Source organism: Neopsephotus bourkii, unplaced genomic scaffold (assembly GCF_033783945.1).
Source record: "Neopsephotus bourkii isolate Nb327-2 ecotype Australia unplaced genomic scaffold, CSIRO-AGI_Nbou_v1 NB_962, whole genome shotgun sequence".
Taxonomy (NCBI): domain Eukaryota; kingdom Metazoa; phylum Chordata; class Aves; order Psittaciformes; family Psittacidae; genus Neopsephotus; species Neopsephotus bourkii.
In genome coordinates, this window is record NW_026901456.1 from 5,979,275 (window position 1) to 6,004,966 (window position 25,692).

At 42.4% G+C, this 25,692-nt stretch overlaps 1 protein-coding gene across 4 annotated transcripts in view; it reads right to left on the reverse strand.

The window, feature by feature from the left end:
- The window catches only part of KCNJ6 (potassium inwardly rectifying channel subfamily J member 6), a 168,550-nt gene extending 166,416 nt beyond the window's left edge, over nt 1-2,134 (reverse strand). For 2 of the 4 annotated variants that reach the window (XM_061359151.1, XM_061359157.1), the window contains exon 1: nt 1,478-2,134. The gene's annotated coding sequence lies outside the window, so the exon portion shown is untranslated. The remainder of the gene's footprint in view (nt 1-1,477) is intronic. The other 2 variants (XM_061359153.1, XM_061359154.1) reach the window with 2 other exon arrangements.
- Between the last annotated feature and the right edge of the window lie 23,558 nt (nt 2,135-25,692).

Consider the following 25,692-nt stretch of genomic DNA (forward strand, 5'->3'; position numbering starts at 1 on the left):
TGAGGTGAGGCTTTCTCTGGCTCCCTGCACCCAGTGGGAAACAGCACCGTGCTCAAGGCGGGCTCTGGCAGAGAAAGGCAGCCGCTTCTGGCACGGGAACAGCAGCGGGGGGTGCACTTGGTCCTCCCAGCGCAGGGCCCCAGTCCAAAGACCCTGGCAGGCTCCCTGGCCGCCGTCAGGACCACCGGCCCCGGCGCTGTCCAGGGTGCTGTTGCCGCTGTCCGCGGTGCTGAAGCAGGGCCGCAAACAAAGCGCCCGTGGGTTGCGGTGCGCAGAGGGGCCGGAGAACGGGCAGCGGGCGGCTGGGGGCATGGCGGACACAGCGGGGAGTAGCAGTGGGGAGCTCTTCCCGAAGCAGCTTCCTCCGCCTGCCGCGACCGGACAAAAGCCTGCAAGCACAGGAACTCGGGGGCACCTGGGTCCCCGCAACCGCGGTTCGCTAAGCCGGGTGGGGCCGCCCCTTCCCATCTCGGTCCCCCCGGTCCTTCGCCACCCCATTTTATCACGAGAGGAAAGTTTTGCCTGTGGTGCCTTGCTCCCCACCTTTGGGACCGGACTTGGCAGGGAAGGGGCAACGGTGGGGGCCGGGAGAGAGAAAGGGGGGAGTTATCTCCTACTTATTTATTTATTTAGCTCTTTCCTCCCTCAGGTCGCCATGGTGATACGGAGCTCGCTCTCCCTCCGATCAAGAAGAGACGGGCACCCCTTCATGAAATTCCGTCCTCCCCTCCGTTCCCGCTGTCTCCGGCGGAGGCTCTCCTCTCCCTGCCTACCCATCGGGGCCGGGGCCCCACCGATCCCTCAACCTAGCTCAGTCTCCTCTCAGCCTGGCCCCGGCAGCCCTCAGCCGGGAGGCACCTCAACTCCCTGCCGAGCAGCGGCGGGGCCCCAGTGCCCTCCCAGAGGTGGAGTGAGACGGAAGCAGCCAAAAGAGCATCTCCCTCCGAACCCCGCTTTGAAGTTCTTCCCGGCTTCGGCACTGCCGCTGGAGCACCGCTGGGGAGCGGGTGGCCAGGCGGGACGTCGTCTCTGGTCGCTCCCGCCCGCTGGTGCCCGCGGTTTAGTCCCGAGGCTCGAAGAGCCCGGAGGAGTCCCGGCCCCGTCGCGGCGGCAGCGCTCTGCCTGATGGCTTGGTGCCGGGGCTCCCAGGCGGGAGGCTCCCGCGACGGCAGCTGGAAACGGCCGCTTCGGGGCCAGCCCAGGCACCTTTCGTGTCCCCATCTGCCACTGCTCCACCTCGCCGCTTGCCCAGCGGAAAGCGGCCGAGGCTGCTAGACCCCCGGTTACATAAGTAACGCGCCCCGTGTCTCCCGGAACGGCCGCGGTAGCTACCGGGGGGTTTGAGGAAGGGCGTTTCTGGGGAGGGGGTAAAGCTGAAAAAACGCGGCGGCAACGATCCGTAAGGGTGAAGACATCAAAACGCAAGCCCCGATCCCGCATTCCTCCTCTACCCTCTGGGTAACGCTTCCCTCCTTACCTGGCGGCCACACGCTGCTCTCACTCCATGCCGGCTTCCCTTGGGACGGGGCAGGGCGGTGCTGCCCGGCTCTGCACCGTCTCCGGCTTCGGGCCGGCTGGTGCGTGCGCGCGTGTGAGCGCCGCTGCTGTCACACGGCCCCGGGGATGCTGTCGGGCGTCTCCATTCCCCACGCCGCTCGCCCACTTCCCGCGCCGCTCCGCCGCCGCGCAGACGGGCACGCCGGGGCAGCGGCACCAGCCGGCTGTGGAGCTGCGCTCCGGACCGCTTCGCACCGCTAGCAACGAGCGCGGGAAGCGGAGTGCGGAAAGCGACCGGACGGCCGCGGCGGCGCCGCGCTTGCCCGCGGATAGGGGGGAGGCGGCGCGGAGCCCGGCGGGAGGGCGGGCGGGGGAGGCACGGCTCCTCGGAGGCAGCCGCGGGCGGGCCCAGGGGCTGCGGCCGGCGCCGGGGGGCTGCTCTAGCCCAGCCGGCGCGGCTGCGGCGGCGGCTTCGGGTCGGAGCGCGGCTGCCGGCAGCGCCACCTGCGGGCAGCGCGGGGCAGTGGGGGCGGTGCGGTCCTTCCGCAGGAGGGGGTCCTGCCCGCTTCCTGCACCCCCCCTTCGGCCCGGGCGGGCTGCCGCTGGGGCAGCCGAGGCACAGAGCTGCCCCCGGCGGAGGGCTCCGCTGCTGCCCGAGGGAATAGATGACAGGGCGGGTGTGCGAGGGGGCGAGGCCCCGGCTGTGCTCCCCCCCACCCCCTTGGCAGTGCGTGCACCAGCTCTCGCCCCGCCGTCTGCCGCGGGACCTTCCCGTCCTCCCAAGGAGAGTCCTCCCCGGCAGGGCGTCAGGAGGAACCACAGGTGCGTCCAGGTGACCGGGGAGGTCTGGGATTTTGTCCCACGAAGCTTCCTGGTGTGTAGTAAGGGCTGATCCGGCAGTGCAAACAAACCTCTGTCTCCTTTAGGGCCCTTAACAGCATCTTTTAGACGGGGCTTTGAGCAGCCTGATCTAGTGGAAGGTGTCCCTGCCCACGGGAACGGATTAGAGCTAGATGAGCTTTAAGGTCCCTTCCAACACAAACCATTCTATGTTTCTATCACCTTTACACACACTCCCCGCTGATTCAGTCTGTGGGAAGGGAGTATCTTTGACATTACTTTTGAGCTCTCTGGTTTGATTGAAATTGGCCAACATATTCCTGAGAAGGAAGGATAGCTGACAAACAAACCATTCAGACATTAACAGGCACTTAGGCCTCCTTTTCCTAGAAAACCTAGCTGAAAAGTAGAACCACAAAGTCATCTGCTAGACATTATCATTTTTTTGTGTAGAATGCATCCTTTCCAGACAACTCCACCTTACACTTTACCTTTTGTGTTTACATTCTGTCAAATTAGCCATATTCCTAACTAATGTACTTATTCAATGGGAAGCAGAATGGGGTTGTGGCTTTACTTATTCGATGGGAAGCAGAATGGAGTTGTGGCTTTTCAGGTAACATAAATAGCAATCTGCACTTGCACCAGTCATAGCAGTTTCTCTGTATTTTTTTTCCCCCCGAGATTAGCTGCAAACACAGCTCCATGGCTCATTCATGTTCTGTGGCCATGCATCACCAGTGATCTTATTTTTTTTTCCTTCTGAGACAAAAGTAGTGTTTTAAACCAGCACTGCTTTAGCTTGTAAAATTTCCTTATTTGCATTTCCTTTCTCACCTCACCCTTCCTCTTCACACCTTCCTACATTTCCTAATGTATTTATGTACTTCCTGGGAATCTTTTTTCTTTTTTTTTCTTCATCTGTCTAATCTCCTCTGAATCCATGGGTTTGTGTTAAGTATCTATTATTCAAACTAGTGTAAAAAATGGCTGTGTTCTACTTTCTTAGGCTTTTCCATAAAAGGGAACCTCACTGAAAAGAGCAACATGGGGCCTCTTCTTCCTTGGAGATTTGCATGCCTATTTGTTTCTTCTTGCAAACTACTGCTGCTTAAATCTCTTCCCTTGTGCTAGGGGCGTATCTACTGGGACAATATCTGTTCTCCAAGCTGAAGCTGCTTTTCTAGAGCCTGCTCCACTTGTTATTCATTTTTCATGCTTTCATTTGACAACACAGCAGGAAAAGTGGGCATATTCTAAATGGAGAAAGGGTTTCTATGGAACAACAAGGATATGTATGAGCTTATCCTTCCTGACTTCATGATCCTGACACAATGTGTTGTGTGATAGGGCCTTTTATCTCTATTAATTGTTAAATATTTCAGGAGGAGTAACGTATGAGTGGTTACATTGAGCTTGGAACCATAATAGCATCATTAAATTGCACAAACCCTCATGCTTTCCAAATGGCACACAAACTAAAAAGGCTTTTGAGCAGGTGCACGAATAATTATTTTATCCTTAGCCTGCTGTCCCCCTTCAATCTGTTTGTCTCAGTTGCAGTTTTTTCTAAGCCAGCTCCATGAATCTCACTGCAAAACTTCTCAAAGTCTGTTAATACTTATGCTATCTCATACATAAAGGATGCCGGCTACTTTCTTAAGGTCCCAGGCAAATGCTTGGCTGGTACGTTGCTCAGATTTCTTTTTCCTTTCTGTTTCAGTTGAAGGACAAAGCAGTGCTCGAACTGGCAGTCTGTAAATCCATGTTGCTTGTTCAGTGTGATTTCAGTTAATGGGCTTTGACTCAGAGATACCCTCCGCCACCCTTTGGATGGATATTCCCAGAAACAACTTGACTTCAGCAGACTCGTGCTTTGCCCAAAGGAACAGGCTGTGTCAGGAGCCAAAGTTTATTTCAGCTTGAGGCTTTTGGAATTGGTTTTGGACAGTACATGTTTTAAACACGAGAACAAGTAGAGGATAAAAAGTTGGTAAGTGGTAGAGGGGATTGTTACATCCTTCTTTAGATAAATAACCTTAGGAGTTCACTTTGGGAGTCTGTTTTACTTGAAGAGAGGAGCCCATGGAGGGCTACTCAGTGCACCTGGAATAAACTTCAGTTCTGAATCGCCCTGTGGAGTTTTTTCTCTCCCTTGCCTCCTGGTGATTGTAATTGTATAGGGATTGTTCAGAGGTTGTGAAGAGATTATTTAGAGAGATTAGCTGCCTAATCTAGGATCTGATGCATGACTATGCCCCTCTAGTTTTTATTTTGCTAATGCAACATGACATTTACACATGGGGAAATCACCTGCCAGCACCTCTTTATGAGTGATTTTGATGCAGCGGGAGATACTTGAATTTCAGTGAAGCTACAGCTGCCAGTGCGAAATGTGAACACATGTTATTCCCATGAATTTATCCTGCAAGCTTGTGCAGCTTTGTTTTAACATTATTTAATTCACATCCATAAAGTGTATGCAATGCCATCAGCTTGCTATCTATGATGTTTCTGATGCGCTGGATCACCTGCACCAGTCCTGTGTGTATAGATTTTTGCTTGCTGTGTGCATTCTGCAAATGAATCCCATGCATGACAAACAGCATTGCGTGTTTGAAGTCTGACGAAATTGAGTCAGAGGTATTGGCTCTTCCCTTCAAGCTCTGAAATGTTTAATTTTGTTGGTATACATCCCTCCTTTCATCTGGAAGGGGTTAGTAGATGAATAAAATATGAACCCACAGAGGAATTTTGGCCACAGAATAGTGATTCATACATAAACTCTGAGTTTCAATTATTTTATAGTCAGTGGTTTTCATTCTGCCTCGTTAAAGGGTTGCTGTTTAGCTGTAAGACAAAGTTTGTCCAATGTTCTTCTCAAAATTATGACACCTGGAGATATCAAAACCACTCCTGAGCACAAGAAAGCATCTAGTTTTATGACTAAGATGTACACTTTGACATCCAGATGGCCAACTGACCCTGACCCACAGCTCTTAGACACCATCATGAATAAAAAGCATGTGAAGATCAGGAGTGGGAATGTTTTAATGTACAAAGGAAACAAATCTGTTTCCTTCTCCAATCAAAGCTCTGGAGAAGCCACTTTGCCTACAGCCTCTTTGCTCCTCCTCTCGTTATTACATTTTTTTCTCACTGGCCTAGGAAGTGTAAGTCTAGATATTGCTTCAGACCATATGGCAACACCGAGAGCTTTTTTGCACAACAGCAAGAAAAGCTATGGTTAGAAATATCTGCTTAAAGATCAGCTAAACAGTTTTAGTTCACACAACCTGATAATATTGACAAAGGGTCAAAATTTGTTAATCTAACAGTAATTTTAAATCCTCAGTAGGTTTTATGGCTTGTTAGAGTTGGGGAAATTTTGCAGAGCAAGCCATTGGAAACTGAAGGGGAGATAAGGAGAGACTAGTGGGTGGAAGCTGTCTGATTTTGTTTTCTGGCAGGAGGAATACCAGAGGGAATTCTCTTTCCCAGCCTACCACCCCCATTTTTTTCCTTATTTACACATCAATGCATGATTTTTTGGTGTCTAACATTTCCATAATGCAATCTGGTAAACCTAGCACAGCTGTTTTGAAAAGCTGCCCGATACTTAAGTTTGCTTTACTGTGCAAAATCTCCTATTTCACTTGCTATCCTTCCCATTTCTGGATGTCAAGATAGGGAATTGCTATAAATATGGAGTTAGGTGTCACAGTTGCCAAAATGTATTATGGAGGGGTTTGCAATAACCTTCTCTCCTTTGCCCTTTATCTATCTTCTGTATTCTGCCGGGTAAAGTCCATCTTTCCTCATATTTTTTGATAGTACCTGACGCAATGAAGCATCTTTCCTGTCTGCAATCAAGTACTCTTGTAATAGGAGATTAGGGGGAAAAAAGAATTCCAACCTAAAGCTATTGATCTGCACGGAGCATTATAAAAGCTGCTTATGTAAAGCTGTTTTGCAACCATCACAGAAATGCAATGGCAAGCTTGAAATTTTACTGCATGCAGAAGCAAAATCTCCTCATCTTTTGCACAGTATCCCAATTTGATGTGCAAACCATCTTCCTGGGTAGTGTAGCTTCATGACTGGACAACAAATATTTTTGTGAGTATTCTTCTTTCTTTGTGAACTGTAGGACACATACCAGTTGTGTGAAACTGTTTTCCCTCCCTTACAAACAAATTTAATTAATCAAGGCTTGTTTAATTTTTATCCCCTTGTACTCCTTTTGAGAGTAATTATTTCAACCCTTTAAATTTCAAGTGACTCCCTTCAGCTCTCTTGTTTGGATGGGATTTCTTAATCAACTCTGAATTTTAATTTTCAACAGTTTTTGTTTTGTTTTTTTTTTTTTACAAAGTTTGGGTTAAATAATGCATTTGTGGTCTTCCTTATGCATCTTATAGAGCAGCCCATCACTGCTTCTTTGCCATTGCAAAGTCCATCGCTGCTTCTTTGCATCTGTCTTTCCGTTTCTGTTTCCTTTGCCTCCCATTTCTACTTCAGCTTCCCATCTAGAATCATAGAATGGTTTGGGTTGATAGGCACCTTAAAGAACATCTATTTCCAGCCCCCTGCCACAGGCAGGGACACCTTCCACTAGACCTAGGTGCTCAAAGCCCAGTCCAACCTGGCTATGAACGTTTCCAGGGATGGGGCACCTGTGGCTTCTCAGGGCAATGTGTTCCAGCACTTTATCACCCTCACAGAGAAAAACTTCTTCCTTTTATCTAATCAAAATACGCCTTCTTTCAGTTTCAAGTTAAATAATGTAATCCCCTCTTAATGTTTCTAGGTTGAGCTAGACCAGTTCTTGCTATTTGTCTCTTCTACTCTGAGCTCTCCATTCTCCTTATCAGCCTGTTGTTCCCCCACTGTACAATATCAGTTTAAATTTATATGACTAGAACTGTGACAGTTTTACTGTAAAGGGCTCATCAATGTCATGTACAACAGAAGCAATATTCCCTTCTCCCGACAGGAAACATCCTAGCTGATGTGATGTAGGATCACATTTACTTCTTTACAGTTACATTGCACTCATGGCCTTTTTATCCTATGACTGAGGAGGCTACCAGTCAATTCCTTCTTTTTCCTTGTCAGTCCAATCACATTCATACCTGAGGGTAGGAGTTTCTGTTTAATTCATGACTCCACACTTTGTACTATTAAATCTCATTGCATACCTGTTACTTCACTCTAGTTTTCAAGGACATGCAATTCAGTGTGATATACCCAGTCTTCCTGTTTTCCACACAGTAGTGCCTCAATCTGTGCAACTGACACATTTTACAGGTACTTTCCCACTCTGCAACATAAAATAGTTTTGGCTGTGTGTGCCTTCATATTCTTAGTAAATTACTGCCTTGCCCAAGTAGGAGAAAGGAAATAACCTACTTCAAAAGGTGAAACCTAAAAAACAAATGAGGAGTCTGGTTGTTCAGAGTCTAAAGTCATGTATTGAAAATTATGGTGGATCCTTCTTGCTGCAAAATCAGAATGATTTTGTGGCACTTGCTCTGATTCTGGAGTAATTTCATGGCAAGGCTGACTGGTTGTGTCCAGAAGACACTCCTCTGCCACAGACCTCTCCATATGTGCAAGAATTCACTACCACAGACTGATTGGTGTTATGGGGAATAGGTTGCACGTTGCAGGAAAAGGTGACTGAAGGTAGGGGAATGTCTGTGTTTGACTGTGGGTGGGAAACAAAGCTCAGCACCCTGCCATTGCAAGTGGAAAGATGATTTGTTGCTTAGGGTTAATCCTGCCAGTGTTATGAAGGGTATTGAAACTGAAAGGGCTAAAAAGCCTAGTAAATATGATCAGCTATAAAAGTAAAGAGGAAAAATTGTTTTTCCAAAATGATAATTATAAACTGCTCAATTAAGTAAACAAAGCAGTAGTTGAAAAAAACAGCACTGACAGACATCAGGTAATAAAATTAATTATAAACAGCATCCAAAATGCAGCAAGTATGATCTAATCAAAATACTTAATTAGGTTTTGCAGTAGCTACTTTTTCCCTACTATTATTTATTACAAAATTATCTGGGGGTTGGTGTCTTTGGTAAGGCTCCAGAGTGTTTAATAACTAGTTTAAAAGCATTATGCTCCTAAAAAATAATAATATTTTGAAATGTGGTACATTTCAGGTTGACTCAGCAGGATAAGAAAGGAGCCCCTTGTCCTATATGGAGAGATTTGAAAGCTGATATTGCCTCTATCTGTGCTATACCTCTTGTAGTGTTAAAGGGGCTTGAGGTACTTATCAGTATGTTAATTCTTGGCCAGACAGCTGCTATTTGTGTCATTGCAGGTATCTTCTCCAAAGAACATAGGTAAACTGATACTGAATTTAAGGATGTAAGAGGTCTGTATCAATAAAAGTAAATCTGTGTAAAGGAAACAAACTGAAGAAGCTAGTGGCAATTTAGAAGAAAGGTCCCATAGACTGTAATGAATATATTCTTATTGCTTAAGGTAAAAAGACAGAAAAAAGAAAAGGAAAAGGACAGTTCTGCTAAGCGGCTTTTAAGGAAGATGGATTCCATCCACCCATTGTCAAATTGAGCACATACCCCTTTAGAAGGTGTCCTTACATAAACATAGTCACCGAGCCTGGTGAAATGCGCAGAAGTGCAATGTCTGGCTACAGAAAACTACTGGTTCTAAAAAGAGTTTTAATTACAATATATGGTCTCTTTAGAGCAAGGGTGGATTTCTGTTTAATTTAAAGATTGGGCAAGTTGGGCTAATGTAGGAGGAACTTGGTTTATGCTAGTCATAAACCATTGCTGTATAGCTCAGTTTAGCAATTATAAACAAGCTGGTACCATTCTTCCTATAATTATAAGTACATTTTGATTTGTAAATTCCAAATTAAATGAAATGTACTTTGTACAGAAACAAATTGGATTAACATCTCAATGTCTTTTTGTCCAAGTCTATGAGATCGTACACCAGCTGTGGTGTTGGTGTGTCTCTTCTGTCTTGCCTCATAAGAAATTAAATGTCATGAAAGTACATACAGCATTACCACTGCTTGTTTCATGAGGCAGTTCACATTTTCTGGATAATGTACAAAAATGGAAATAAGCAATTGGGTGATTGTCCCTTTTGAAGTTCAGCTAAAAGAAGTGGTCACAATCAGGTGCTGCTAAAAAAATGGAGGTGAACTGGTTACTCATAGTAACAGTCCAGACTGTGAGATTCCCTCTTCCAGCTCTTCCATATGATGCAAAGTAGTATTAAAAATCTTGGGTGAGCTCCTGGAATTCCTCTCCTGGCACATCTTCTGAAGAGTTTGCCCTAAATCTGTCCACAAGAAAGGGGAGATTGCACCTTCTTGAGGGAAGCTGCAGGGCCTTCTCAGGGGACCAGGTGCCAGAAACTACTGAGTCAGGGAAGCAGAGGAAGCAGGGAGAAGTTCCCATCATGGTGCTAAGGGCTTATGATTAGAGGACAGCTTGAGAAACTGCTGAAAGAATCAGGAGGGACCCATGTCCTGGGGATGAGATACAGCAAAAATGTGCTGCAGGAACAGGAGGATAAGCCAGTGTCTGCCACCACTCCCTGAGTTTGTTGAGGCCCTCCATGGAAGCAAGAAAAGGATCAGGGGTGAAAGCAGTAACTAAATCCTTTCTATTTCTGTTCGGGTTTTTTTTGTCATATATCAGCTTTTGCCATCTAAAAGTCCATTATCCTAGTTCGTGATCAGCAACATCCTTGTCTTTCAAAGTTTGAATGTGTCTTACCTTTTTGTGGAGTTTGCCACGATGAAGAGGTACTCAGCAATCTGGGCATCTCAGGATCTGGTTGCAGTAAAGATGAGACAAATTATCCCGTTTGTATTTCCTTCTCTGGGGTCTCTGAGGGATTTTACAAGTGTAGATTAGATACCTGCACCAGAACAGCTAGAATTGGCTGAAATGAATCCTGTCCTGTGATACAGTGGACTGTGAAGACCGAAAGATGACTGGAACAGCTTCTTGAAAACCAAGAGAAGGTCTGAGGTGGCAAACCTGGAAAAAGGGTTCCATTTCCGTTCAGTCAGAAGGAGGTCACCAGCGAGCTGTGTGGGAAAAGACGCGTGGCTATGTGAGATAAACTGAGAAAAGTCAATTAATGTGAAACTTAATGTGAAACTTAGCAGATGTTAAGAAAAGCAGTATTTTGGTTACCTGGAGCAGATTTCCGGTGGAGTTACTTGTTCTATTTCCATGTATGCCAAAGGTTCTGTAGTCATTAACATCACTGAGGGATCTGCCTTTGACAGAAAGTGCTTAAGTGAAAAAACCCAAACAGGGTAATTCCTTAAAATTCATAGATCTAATTCCATGTAGACATTAGAATAAGCAAATAGATGAGTTAGGAATGATTATATCACAAATTTTACATTCTTATTTTTTGCTTGAATAGCAACACAAAGCTAAGTATATCTTGCTTCTGAAAAAGCCAGAAATTACAGATACAATACAGACACAATAATAAATGCTGCATTAAAAATAAGGCATTCACAACCAGTTTGCTTTTATATGGTATCTACAGTCAAAACTTACTAGCCAATGTTGTGAGATTTGTTTCTAACTGAGAAGGCCACTTAAAGCTCAGTAACTAATGTGATTTAATAAAACACAGAATAATGCACTCTCATTTTACCAAATGAATATTAATCTCAGAAAACAACAAAAAATCATGTAATTACTCAAGCATGCTATTTTACAAATAAATTATATTTAAACCAAAACCCACATTCGGTTTGGGACATTTTTATTTGGCTCTTACTGGTACCTTCAAAGGAAGTGAGAATCTTAGGAACATTTCCATAAGCTTCAATGATGCTGTGGGCAGTGTTTGCTGCAGTCTGTGCTTGACAGTTAATAAGTAATCCTGATTCTCTATGAAAATGTAAGCACACCTATGCACACACACACACAGATATATAGAGTGAGATCCTGGCTTTATTCATGTCAACAGTAATTTTGCCTTTGCTTTCCACTAGGTTAAGATTTTACCCAGGGGGTTTATAACCTCCAGCGCTTTCCACTCCGAAGTGGTGATAAAGGCTTATAATTTAATTTCTGTCCAAGTAATAATGTCTGAGGTACAGAAAAGCCACTCTTTTCCCCCAGCACGCTTTTTTATTACACAACAGGCTCATAAATAGAATCCTAAATAACTGCAGATCCAAAAGCTCTCCAAACACAAGAGGCCTGTGCCTGTCTCCTGAAGCGTTGGCAGCCTGTGCCATTGAGGCTGGTTATGGTACAGCAGCAACCTGGAGGTGTACTGCCGATGTGCGAAGAGTGGCAGGCAGGCAGCCAGACAAGCAGCCGGCCACCCACACATCACTGCATCATGCCTGCCCTACAACGTATGCTTTCGGCAATCTGCCTGGATGTTTTTAACTTTTAGCTTTCTGCTTCACCTTTGATTCATTGACTTTCTGTGGACAGTAAAAGATGTCTGAATGAGAGCAAGGCAGATGATTTTAAGTATTAAGGAATCCTATGCCTTGAGTGACACTGGTGGAAACAGTCGAGTTAGTAAAACCAGACCTACAACCACATGTGGAGTAAGTACTGAGCAGGAGCACAGTAGCTGCGGTTGGCTGACAGGCAGCAGGAATCAGGTAAGGGATGGATCCCTGCTGTTTCATCTAGGCCAGCCACAGAGCTGACCTGGTTTTGTAAATGGATCAATATCATAACACAACAGAAATGCAGGCAGAGGGTTGGCACAGACTCCTCATAATGGAGAAGACCTGACATTTTTGATGAGTCTTCTCATTTTAATTCTGGCATGAACTGAGTTAAAACAAACAAACAAAAAAAGTGGGTATGGAAATATTGCAGCAGCAGTAGTAGGCAGTGTGAAATTGCCCTCTTACTGTAAAATGTAAACAGTAGGCATCCAAGTTTGCCAGTTTTATTTTGTATTACACAGCAAAGAGAAAGCTGTTGTTTTTTTTAAATGAGTCCTTCTCTAGGACTTCATGTAAGGTAAGACATAATATATAATGTTAACAGGGGAAAAAATAGCTCAAAAGAATAAGAAATGAGCTGGCAACCTTTTTACTTCTAACTTGCTGGTTCAAATCCAGTCCATGTTGGTACTGATCAAAACTTGCTACCATCTGTTGTTTGTCGGCCTTCGTGGGTGAGCTGTATTGCTGTGGTCCCGTGGACAGGTGTTTCTATAATGACACCATCGCTACACTTGGCAGTCACTGGTAACCTTGCTGGTAGCCTCCAGAGAGAAGCCAAAGACTCTATAAACCTAGACACAGAAATATCTGTTGTTCCCCTGTGCCATGCCTAATTAGATTTGTGAAGCCACGTGTGGGCTGTTTTCAATGCTATGATCCATACAGGGAAGGTCCTTTTGTACATAGCTTGGTCAGCCTGTTTCTGGTAGAATTCCATTCTCCCACCCAGGAAAAGCCATGTCAGAAAGGACTTTGCCTGTTGGTATCCATGGGCCTATTCCCTGGGCACTCACTCACGTAAAACTCTCAGAAGGGCTTCTAGAGTGACATGTGGAGGCTGCCAGGGGTAGCTGGTTATTTTTCCTTCAGTATCCTCTTCTTACTGCTTTTGCTCCCTAACTTTACTCTTGTTCTTGTTCCTATTGACTGTCCTCTCTCTTTGGTGCTCAACCACATGCCTTCCTGGCTTTCTTCCGCTTTGTAGGATCTTTACTCTTCAGCAGAAAGTCTATAAGAAGGTCTTACAAAAAAATAAATAAAAAAAATAAATAGGATAGCTGTAAGTTAACAATCTTTTAGTAGCCTTGCCAAATGGTGGGCAGTAGCCTGAAGCAGTCAAGGCTCCTCTAGCACTCTGTAGTTTAAGCTGTCAATAATTTGGTGGATTCTTCCTGATTTGCCAGGGTCTAAATTAATTTCCACCTACTGCAGCTCGAGCACTGAAAAGTAGATAGTTCATTTTCAAACAAAGAAGGAACTACCACTTGTGGGGCTTAAACAAAATGTTTAAGCATGGAGTGAAATACACTACATTTACACAAACTTTCAGTATTTCTGGTTAAATAACAAAAGTACAGCTTCTGTAATAGGAGATCATGAAGATATTTTCACTGGAAATGCTCTTTAATTTCATTGGGGTATTTTAAAGGAATACAATTTCCACCTTAATGTGTGGGATCAGACAGAAAGCCAGTTGGTGCTAATGGAGTCTTACTGACTTAATAGCTTTGGATCAGGTACTTTGAGAGTGCTGATGTTTTTGAGAGGGGGTTTTGCAGTCTTTTGGCTCAACAGCATGTCTGTGTCTTTGAAGGATCTGTGTAGGCAGGATCGATGGGCTGAGGCCAATTGTATGAGGTTTAAGAAGGCTTGGTGCTGAGTCCTGCACTTGGGTCACAACAACATCATGTTGTGATCCTATAGGCTTGGGGAAAAGTGGCTGGAAAGCTTCCCAGTGGAAAAGGACATAGGGGTGTTGGTTGACAGCTGGCTGAATATGAGCCAGCAGTGTGCCCAGGTGGACAAGAAGGCTAAATAGCATCCTGGTGTGTATCAGAAATAATGTGGCCAGCAGGACTAGGTAAGGAATTATCCCCCTGTACTCGACAGTGGTGAAGCTGCATCTGGAATACTGTTTTCAGTTATGGGCCCATCACTCTAAAACAGCACTGAAGTGCTGGATTGTGTTCAAAGAAGGGCAGCAAAGCTGGAGAATGGACTAAAGCTCAGGTCTTGTGAGGAGCAGCTGAGGGAACTGTGGCTGTTTAGCCTGCAGAAGAGTCGAGAAGGCCTTATAGGTTGTAGTGAGGTTGGTGTCAGTCTCTTCTCCCAAGTAACAAGTGATAGGATGAGATGAAGTGGCCTCAAGCTGTGCCAGGGAAAGTTTAGATTGGATATTAATAAAAATGTCTGCTCAAGGAAGTGGTTGAGTCAACATCCTTGGAGGTGTTTAAAAGATACATAGATGTGGCAGTGAGGGGCATGGTTTAGTGGTAGACTTGGCAGTGCTAGGTTAATGGTTGGACTCAATGGTCTTCAAGGTGTTTTCCAACCTGAATGGTTCTGATTCTATGTTTCTGTTTGACCGTCTTGCTTTACGTATGTATAAGATTTTTTGAAGTGGTGGCATTTGTTCTGCTTAAAAAAATTGGCTGAAAAGCTACCTATTTGTACATAGCAGATGTTACAGTTGAGATTTTTCCTATCACCGCCATTCAGTCCGTGGGCTAGTAGCCTGCAACACCTATCCTCTGGTGCACCACAGGTTTTAACTCCACCCCTGTTGTGCATCCTGGGTCTGTGACATGGCTTGGGAGATTTCAGTGGCCCACCTCACAGTTCAGAACAGGGCCACTGGAGTATGAGAAAGACTGGATTTTCATGATAAAGTTTCAAGTGGTTTTCCCTTATTAGACAAAAGAAAACTTCTCTAGTAGTCAGCTTTTGACAAAAGCAGATGCTTTTCTGTTTGCAGTAGATAATTTTAATGAAATTTTGCTTGCCCAAACACCAAAGTTCCTGCTGAAAATCGGTATTGACTGAAGCATGTTCAGGTAGTCTTAGTTTACCTCCAGCTGACAAGGAAACCTAGGTTGCTCTGTGGACAGGCGAACTGTCCTGTTTGAGTTGTAAGGTTGTGTAGGAAACACTTCTGATTAGAGGCCCCTCTGCAGTTCTTACTCTGTGGGGAGATAAGTGTAAACTGACTAGATTATAAATCCCCAATCCTGACCTCAATGATCCACTGACTGAAGGTTAATGGCTGAGGCTAATTAAGGAATGTTTGGAAACAATTGCATGACAGGCAGTGTGTTGTCATTTGTATCACACAAGACAACTTTGTTTGCAGTCATTAGGAAAAAAAGACTGATGGTCAATTTATGGAGTTTATTTTTCAACCCACCTTTATTTATAGCAACATATTAACTCTTCTAATTATCTGGGGACAAAAAACCTGTCACCTGTAACAAAAGACCATCTCACTTGCCTGGGGAGATCAGCAGAACTTTGCTGTTCTCACTTTGCTCTGGCTCTTTTTCTTTTCTGAACTGTGAAAATTTACCCTCACACCCTATGCGATCGTCTCTTTTATAGCTTATATTGATTCATTTTACTGGTTAGCTGTAGTTAAAAAATAACCAAATACTTTAAAAAAGGTGTTTCTTCAGTGGGGTTGAGATGAGTTGAATATTAAGGATTTATGATCTTGCTTATTTTCTTATCTGTTTCTTGGAAGATTTATGTAGTATTTTATCGCCTCAGAAGTGCTCTCTTACTTGTTGATCAGGGAAGCTTCTCAGGATACTGGGTCTTGACTGTCCATATTGTTTGGGGTTTTTTTCTCTTCTAACGTAACAGTTGTTATGGACTCTGCAGTAAAATGGGTTCACGGGTTCATCTGTATTTTACGTCTCCATTCATGATAAAGAAAGTAGGATCTGCTTAATAGAGGGCTGTCATGAAAATATGGTACTATATAGTACAATATAGTTTATGTACATAAATAACACAAGTTATTAAATGTTAATATGCATAAAGCTATAATTGCAGCATGCATTTGCATTCTGATGTATAGATACATGAAATCCACACCTCCTGTTCACATAAGTAGTTAGTTCTTTGATTCTCTATGGAACATTGTAGGTTAAAAACTGACTTTCAGTTATTCCAACTCTGATTACTGCTGCTGTAGTTCACAGCATTGTTTTTGTTTCAGTGGAAGACATTTTGTTTCCTAAATGGATTTTGGCTTTTGTACTGTGGAAATGCTGACTTTTACATTTCAGACTTACTGCTGAGACATGAAGTGTCTGAATAATATTAAAAACAAAGCACTGACATGGAAGACGAAGGGAAGAAGACAGCTTGAACTTGTGTGCACCTTCTGTGCTTGTGACTCCATGTCCACCCTGCAAGTAAACGACAGTAGCTTACTCAGCACAGCCAGCTCCCCATTTTATTCTAGTTGCACCATTTTCTGGCAACCAGTCATTAAAATCAGCAGTGCTCTAATGACGTGCTGAGCTGCTAGAAACACGGAGACAGAAGATGTGCAAATACTGAGGGAGTCTTAAGTAATCATTTCTAAGAATGTCTGTTCATTTAGAAATCAAACTTACACTGAACAATGAAATACTTCTCCTTGTCAGCAGGATTGTTTCCCTGAAGACTGACAGAGACAGCCTCATCTCCCATTGTGGCTTTCTGTCTCTATTAGTTATAAATTAGGATACTTTGATCTGGGACTCCTGAATTCTGTTTCCCGCTCTGTCAATCGTTTGATATGTGACCATGGGAAAAATCACATCTTTCACATAGGAATTTCTCAGAAGCAAGTCTCTGTACACAGTGATGCAGGCTAACACTCAGCTTTATGCTCAGATGGCCGATGAGCCCCTTCAGACCCAGCTTTGTCAGGCAGGTAGTCTACGTAGGTTCAATCTGTCAACAAATCCCATCTGCTCTGCCAGCAGGTGATTCTAGCAGCCATGCAGGAGGGACACTAACCCTCTCACTTGGCTGATGTCAGGCTTGTATGTGACAATGTTGGCGCAGCAGATGGGATACAGGCAGATAGCTGGGTTAAGCAAAGCAGAGTGGAGCTTGTCTGCTCAGCAGGCAAGAGCATGTTTGTGTGCCCTGCCCCAGTGATGGGCAGAGGTGGAGTTTGCCTCTCAGCCCTCCTAACTGTTTTGCACTTAACTTGTCCCTGAGTGATTTATTTGTGGTTTATCAATTTGCTTTTCAGATTAGCTCTAAAGCCACTTTTAAGTAACCACAGAGATGGAGTCCTGCTGCTTTATGGAAATGCATCTTAAGCACTTGTATGATCAACTCCCACTTACAAAACAGGCAATACAGTGTAAACTGCTTATGTGTGTACTTATAACATAATGCATATTTTCTATGCATATTTTAAGCAGAGTGTTTGAAAAAATATAACTTGCAAAACTTTGTGATTTATATCCAACATTTTCAAGTGCAAAAGGTTAGACAAAAAACATTACTGTTTTCACCTTCACTGGACAGGTTTGCAAACAATCACATATGTTTAAGGCATTTTTATGCCAGCTGTAGTTACACCAAATGATACAATATTTCATAAATAAACTGTCAGTTATTCAGCATCTTTATTTAGAGGTGCTAAACAAGAGCCTTCTCCCTGCCTAGTGGAACGTACACACATGGAGAGAAAAATGTAAGCAATCTAACTCATGGAATAGTTTTAGTTCTCAGGTTTAGTTACAGATACAGTCCTATGGCCAACCTTAGTGACTCCTAGTGCTTTTAGGAGACCTGCATGAATATCTCAGGGTAGAACTGTGCTCTGTCTATGGGTCATAGCAGCTGGAGTGAATCACTTGGAGGTTGAGCTTTAGTTCATCCTGTGATTGCACATCTTCTGACTATAACTTGGAGAAAACAAGACAAAATGTTGTGTTTGTTTTTACAAGTCTATATATAAATATAAGTGTATAATATGCAGAGTATGTGTATATCAGATATCACAGCTGATATGAGTATTTCAAAGGTACTTGTAGAATCTATGCCCCATACTATCATATATGTATCTTCATAGAACAGCCTGCTTGGTATATGATTTTAAAACTATTTTAAAAATTAGTTTTCAAGAAATTGAATTATGAATGTAAGCAAAATAAACTGTATTAATTCTACTCAGCATTGAGTAAAAAAACTTGAACTGTGAAAAAATTTATGTTCAGCCTTCTTTTTCTGTTAATTATTTTTGCATATGAGAGCTATTCATGAGTCAGTTGCTCACAGGGTTGCATTTAATATAAACAGAGTTCTAACAATTGAATTGGTACACACTGCCACAACTTTTTACCTTTTCTTTCCATCTGCCCAGCTTTGAATTCCTCTTCTTGTGTGCACAAGGCTTTATAGGAATTTTTGTGTCCCTCTGGTGCTGAAAAGCCTCTATGTTCTGGATTGTGGAAGGATGAAATGCTGCAATGGGGATTGTTACATTAGAAAAGAAGTTTTCTCCCTGTCACTATTGTAAAAATTCTTGTGAATTACATTCGTTGTAAGAAGACTAACACCACTCTGGATTTAAAGCTGTAATTGTAACCACTGCATGTTATCTGAATGGAGTCTGTCTTGAAATGCAATATGTGAGAAAAGTGATGCTTTTCATCTTGTGATGGCAAACCAGTGAAAGAAAAAGCATTTATTCAAAAAGCAATTTCTTGTGTAGTATCCACTACACAATGGCAATACTCTTTGTGATACAGAATAATTTTCTGGTTTAATGCCTGCAGAACTTTCAAGTTAAATTATCATGCAATCACTCTAAACAGGATGCTAGAGTAACAAGTTTGTGTAGTCTCTCAGCAGGGTCTGGAGCGGTGGATGTAAGTTGTGTAAACATGTATCTGGTTATGAGCATTATTAATGACTAGAATGTGTGACAAGAAAAATTAGAAAGTACACAGATGGAAAGTAAATGTTTCAATAGTTATGTATGACACATGTTAAAGATTCTTTCCCTTGGGAATTCAGTATTTGGGTTTGATTTAGTTGTGTAATTATCTCAGATACTTCTGAGAACATGTATCTGTTGGGTTGGACAGAATTAGAAATACCAGCTGTGATTTTGTGATCATTTGCACATGCACAACCCACACAGTGTTGTTCCTAGTGATAACAGCCTAATGGTGGTTTTTTAGATCCACTGGTGAGATGAGTCAACATTTTTTATGGCTGTCATTTTTCCAAGATTAACAGCAAAATCTTCCAGTCCTTGTTGCACTTAAGGAGTTATGGGAAATATGGGTCTGCATCCCACTGAAAAGCCTAATTTCATGAAAATCCCAGCTTCAGTGGTGGATACCATATGTAGTAAAGCTTGAATTGATTTCACTGAAGGTGGTTATTTAAATAATACCAAAGGGAGAAAAAGCCATAGACATCATCCCTAATATTTTCTTTTACTGAAGAAATGGATCTTAAAGGTCACAAAATTAAATTGTAAAACCCAATACACAATTAATTTACTCAAAAAGTAGCATCTCTGCCTTGGTTTCTGTCTCTAGGAAAGGATTGTTAGCTACATTTGGTCCATGAATACCATCTTGAGATTTTAAGGTTCAGAATGATCACCCAAAAATCTAATAATGCATCCTTCAAAACTTTTATCAAAGACTTTTGCCCAGGTTTTGAATATTTTTTAAAGCATATATTCAAAATAACTCCCCTCATCCTCTTCTAAATGAAAAGCATCATAGTATTTTTCATATGATTAAACACAATTCTGTTAAAAAAAGGTCTTAAATCTGGTGTGAATTTATTTATCATTCATAAGACACATTTGCACTTGCCTGAAGTTTCATTTATTATAAAGTATTTTCTCATCTTCAGGATATTTCAAACAGTAGTTGGGTTACTGTGCTATCCTGGTGCATTAAACACTGTATACTCTTTCACGGACACCCCCTTGTCATGGGGAAAGAGCTTGCGTGCCCTTGTGAAGTTGGGAGTTATGCTGGTGGTGGCTTATGCTTCCGGTAGGGTCTCCCATGCCAGTCAGCTCTCAAATGAAGGGTCAGACAAGGTGTGTCCATGGGCAGGATGGGCTCACTAGCCTTCGGGCAACCATCCTAGGAGAAGGACAACTCCAACTTCAAACTCGGGCAGATGGAGCTCGTGTAGCCCTGTAAGGCCATCCATCTAAGAGAAGGATACTCTAATTAAACCTTCGACCTGAGGACTTTGCTGTCACTGTCCAAGCTCGCTAGGCCCTGGCAGATAAGCCTCAGGTGTAAAGGGTGAGGCCAGTTCTGCGCACGCTGTGCCTCACCTAAAATAAATCCACTGCGCAGGCCGGAAGGGTTTACCCACACTTGCAAAGCCCTGGAGCGACAGGCAAGGGACGAAACAGCAGGTGATAAGGTGCACTGGAAGTGGCAGACCCAACCCTGCAGACCTTCTGCTGTGCTTTTTGTAGCCGGATTTGCCTATCCTGCATTGGCCTTCTTAGTCATCAGCGCGCTTGTAGTAAGCGTGGGTAAATGCCCTTCCCAAATCTTCGTTTGCAAAGTCAAGCCATGATGAAACACTGTATAACCAGCCAGTCAAAAGAGGTCATTATCCTGCTGTATTCAGCTTTGATGCAGCCTCACCTTGAGTGCTGGGTGCAGTTCTAGGCCCCACAGTTTAAGAAGTGTCTGAAGGTCCTTGAATGTGTCCAGAGGAGGGCGACAAAGCTCGTTAAGGAGCTGGAAGGAGGAACTAAGGACTTTGGGCTTGTTTCATTTGGAGAAAAGGAGGCTGAGGGGTGACCATATTGCTCTCTACAGCTTCCTGAGGAAGGGATATAGAGAGAGAGGTGCCAACCTCTTCTCCCAAGTATTCAGTAACAGGACACATGAGAACAGTTCAGTGCTGCACCTGGGGAGGTTTAGGCTTGACATGAGGAAACATTTCTTTGCAGAGAGGTTGTTCAAACACTGGAGCAGGCTACCTAGGGAATTGGCTAATGCCCCAAGCCTGTCACTGTTTAAGAGGCATTTGGATAATGCCCTTAAGAACACGTTTTAACCTGGTAAGCCCTGAATTGGTCACATAGTTAGATTACATGATCATTGTAGGTCCCTTCCAACTGAAATAGTCTGTTCTATTCAGTTCTTCTTGGTAACTGTCTCATTTGGTCAAATCTCCATCTCTCAAACTGTATGTTGGTTTCTCCAACCATTAGGTATATTTATTTTTTTTTCCTGTAGATCTCTCCCACTTTTAAGTTATTCTTTCTGGAATGTGGATTGTAAAGCTGATCATAACAAAACCGTATCACTCTTACCACTGCCATTATAAAATCATGTTCTTGCTACTTCTCCCTGTTGAAATACAAGCACCATGTTAACATATTTTTTGCTGAGCTGTGTGACTCCTGTGACTTTGAGCCTGTTGTTCAAACTCTGCTAGTCAAGACTCTGGTGTCTATTCTCAAGGTCTGACAAGATTTACTAGCCGAAAAACACAAGGTTTGCTCCTGTAACTTTGGTTTTTCTACTCTTTACCTGCATAATTCTTCAATATGTTCAGCTTAACAAGCATTTCACATCACTTTGTATAACTGATCAGTCCTCAATATTATTTACCATTCATTGTGTCCTCCACGAACCTCATAAATAGTAATTTTGTCTCCCACTTTCACAACATCAGTGAGAGCTGAGCATGCAGAAAAATATAGTCTATGACGAGCATGAATTGCAGTGATTCATTTGTATGGTGCATTAACACTCCTTTGTTATTTCCCTCTGCTGATTTTCCAGCTTTTGCATTTCAGAGTTTTGTCTTGAAATCAGTAATGGAATGCAAAATACATTTCACAAGCAAAAGATTTTATTTCAGTCCAAATTCACCGTTTATATATCCACTAAATTCCACCAATACACCATCTGGTAAGGAATTCACAGGGGTGAATTACACGTAACGCAATTATAGTGTGAAAACACAGCCGTTTCTGTTATTCATTAGATAGTATTACTAAAATACTTAGCGAGGATTAGAATATAAACTAATAATACTTTTCAGTATGCCTATAAAAAGATCTCTATACATTTTACAGTATATATATTTCTTAGGAATGTGATTCAGTATTGACTGAAATAATACAAGATTGACCAAAACAGAAAGTGTTTTGAGCATCATTCCTGAAATGTAGCTTCCTAACCTCCTTTCTTGCTTCCCTCCCTTCCTCCTACACTACGTTTTTAATTTTAATCCAGTCATTTTAATGATGTATCTACTGAGTATCATCCCTGACACATGACACTACATGAAACATAGACCTCATTATTTTATACAGAAGTGACAAAGTTTGAAGTTTATAATTGGAAAGAAGTTGTTTGAAGGTATTGATCAAAACATCTCGGGCTTCCTGGTGCTTATGCTGGGTGCTGTAATTTGCAGCACTGTCTTCTCATTTATGGCCTTTCGTAATCAAATAATTACTGTACACAGATACTCATGCAATTTACGCTGGGTACACTTGTTATCTTGCTCTTTACACTTTAAAACATGCCTTGTGAGATTTTTCTATTGTTATGCTAAACTGAATTTTCCCATGATGTATCAGACTGGAATCTGGAAATCTGGAAAACTGTATTTTTCAGAGGATTTTCTTCAGCTTATCAGAATTTTGGACAGAAGAGTACGAAGGATTTATGACCAGCTGTATGCTTATTTTTTACACGTATTTTTCTATATTCAGAACACAGTTGTGATGTGCAGCTGTGCTGTTATTCTTAAAAACTATATATTTCAGGTTTTGCCATGTTTATCATCAGCAAATACTGGCTGCACGTCAACCAAAGAGCAATGGCTATTGCTCAGTATCGTCTTCGACAGTATCTTTAATGCAAACCATCCTAAGTATTTTGCCTGTCACGCTGACAGTGCGCAGATATTTACTGGTAACAGAGAAAAAGTGACTGATTGGGTCACCAAAGTGACCCAAGTATGGGACATATATGTATTTCCACATATTTATAGAGCTGTGTATATGGTAAACAAGTGAAGATTATGTAAACACAAAATTGATAATAGGGAAGCCAGACATCCAACATATTAATGGGTTTACTTGTTTTTTGCCATGCAGGCAGGTATGCTTGTATAAGCTTGCATCCAGATAAATGCTACAGGGAAGTCCCACGTTCCATTTTTCCATATTTATTCAAACCTGTAATTACACACGCACACACACATATATATATATAAAATCCTTACCATAAGTGTACATATTTTATTAGGCTAATGTGAAGTACAGAAAACTTAGGTTTTATGAATTAGACTTTAAACATGCAGGGATTTTAAACACTGACAAATACATAGCTCTAAATATTTAGTAGAAAGAGTCATGGTTAATATCCATTTCAGCATTTTCATTTGCAGGGGAACAGATTTCCTTGCTAAAAGAGACTGTAACAGTGCACATGTGTTTACACTATCTTGCATAGGATTTATGAGTGAGATTCTGACAAAGAATCAAGTTTGTTTTCCCTGCTCCTGCCTGCTACTGAGAACAAAAACCTTAGATGTAACTAAAAAATAAATAATGGGAAAACACATTGGATGGAATTTTTGGTGGTTTTGTTAATTTCCCACTCTCCCCCTCTCCCCCAAATTAAGGTTCACTTGTAGATACTTGAATATAAGGGAATTAGTGGAGTGGTGGGGAGGAGTGGAAATTAGAGGTACATGCCTTGGGGCTGCTGAGTCTGGATACCAGGCTGGTCACCTGTTTTGGTTTTAATAATATTTTGCAAGTTGCTAAGAGGTAACTTGCCTTCTCTGTTTTTGTGTACAAGGTCCTTTTGGACTAGATAGACAGACTAACTGATATAACAGTTTACTGAAGTGATGGTCAACCATAATTGCTGGCAACCTTGCTCAAGTTGCTTATTAGATTTGAGCAGGTCAAATTTTGCTTCCTAAATAGCCCTTTTCCTGCACATCCAATTCATATCCTCAAATAGGGGCCATCTGCTTTGAAGCAGAGTAAATGACAGTTGCACAGTGAATCCAAGACTGAAAGAAATGGCTGCTGGTTTTGGTCCTTCTGTAGTATAACCTGTAAATACCAGACCTCTGCAATTCTTTCAGAGGACACAGAGCAATAAGCATGGAAGACTGGACCTGAATATATCCTAAGAGTTATAACTGCACTTGGTAAGAAAATCTCAATATGTCATTGGGTATGTCAAAAAAAAAGAATATGTAGTGATTTTTCTTCATATGACAGGGTATATGGACAATATAGAAAGCTTTCTAAGAAGTAAGATCAGAATGCTTCTACTAGTAAAGAAAGTCTTCAGATCCATGGCTGACTTTTTTCTCTCTAAGAAGGGTGAAAGCCTAAGGAGGATCTTTTCATACTGCAGTGGTAGTTTTTTCCTGCTTTAATGGATTCACACAAGATATTAAGGTGGCAAAAGCAAAAGTACTTAGACTCAGCACTATAATATTCTTGACCTGGAAAGGACAATGTTCTCTTTCATAAGAAGTTTGATTTTTCAAAATACAGATGTCTCATTTTAGTAGACTTTACCTGGCTATATCTCACAAGTGTGAAGTGGCTCTTGTTTTGAAGGGCTTACCCATCTGAGCCACGTGCCTCTGTCACCCTTTTGTCCATGGTCTTAATTTTCAGCAGCTGAAAGATCATCTTACTGAATCTGTTCTCATTACTGCTGAGGTTAAATCATCAGAACATAAAAATAGATGTAAACTTTCACAGAGAAAAGCATATGTTTTGTTTAAATTCTGCTAAGGTTTTTAAGTTGTAAATATTGCTGGCCTTGAGAATGAGCTGCATGGGAGCGGAATTTCTCTGTGTCCATGTTGCCTGCAGAATAACTGAAGATTATGTATTTTTCAAACTTCATATCATCAAATGTAAATGAAAGAAGCATGGTAGAATTCATTATCTTGGTTACAGACAAGTCTTATTTTCTTTTCAGTGTTTTTCCTAAAGCGTTATGCAAATGTGTAAATGAAAGGTTCGCATGGAAATTCTTGTCTGTTTTTCAGCTTCCGCTGGGAGTGTCGTAATTGTGAGCATCTTTGGGTACATAGGTCTCTTCCCGTCTTCTTCTCTCCTTTCCTCCTCCCTGTCTTTTTTTTTTTTGTCTTCTGGATGCATAAAGCAGGGGGGTTGGAACTTGATGATCTTAAGGTCCTTTCCAACCCCAACTATTCTATGATTCTATGATTCTAAGACCAGAAGTCCAGCCTTTCTCTCCTTCCCTGGCAATTGTTACTTGGAGGAAACACTTGTGTTCACAGAGGTAAGTTGTTCACTACCTTAGTTCCAGCCTTTTACCCCTTGCTAACTGCAGGTAACCTGGTTGTTAATGACAGTGGTGCCCTCGGTAATGTGGAGGCCTTTTTCTGTGACTTTTGAACCAAAATTTCCAACTTCCTTTATATAATAATTTGAAGAACCATCATTAACTTGAAGTCTCTGCTGGTCTAGGAACAATGGCACAGCTGCAAAAGATTTTCTCACTGGTACCCTGACTCATCCTGGCCCTTCGCATTTTCATGCATGCGTTTTGCCTTCAGTTTTTGGGGGGAGATTTTTCACTCAGTCTTTCAGAAGACTACTTTACCTAGCAAGAATAAATAAGTCAGATGATGAACAAAGCTAAAGTTACTGCATAGGTTTTGTCATTGCTTCCATGCCTCCTAACAGAATTTGATGGGCAGAGCTAAGAATGTATTTACTTAATGTGACCTGTAAGTCAATTCAGATACGAATGGTGGGATACTAAGCACAGCCTGATCCCTTATGAGCTGTGGAGTTTTGATAGCTGACTCAGGGT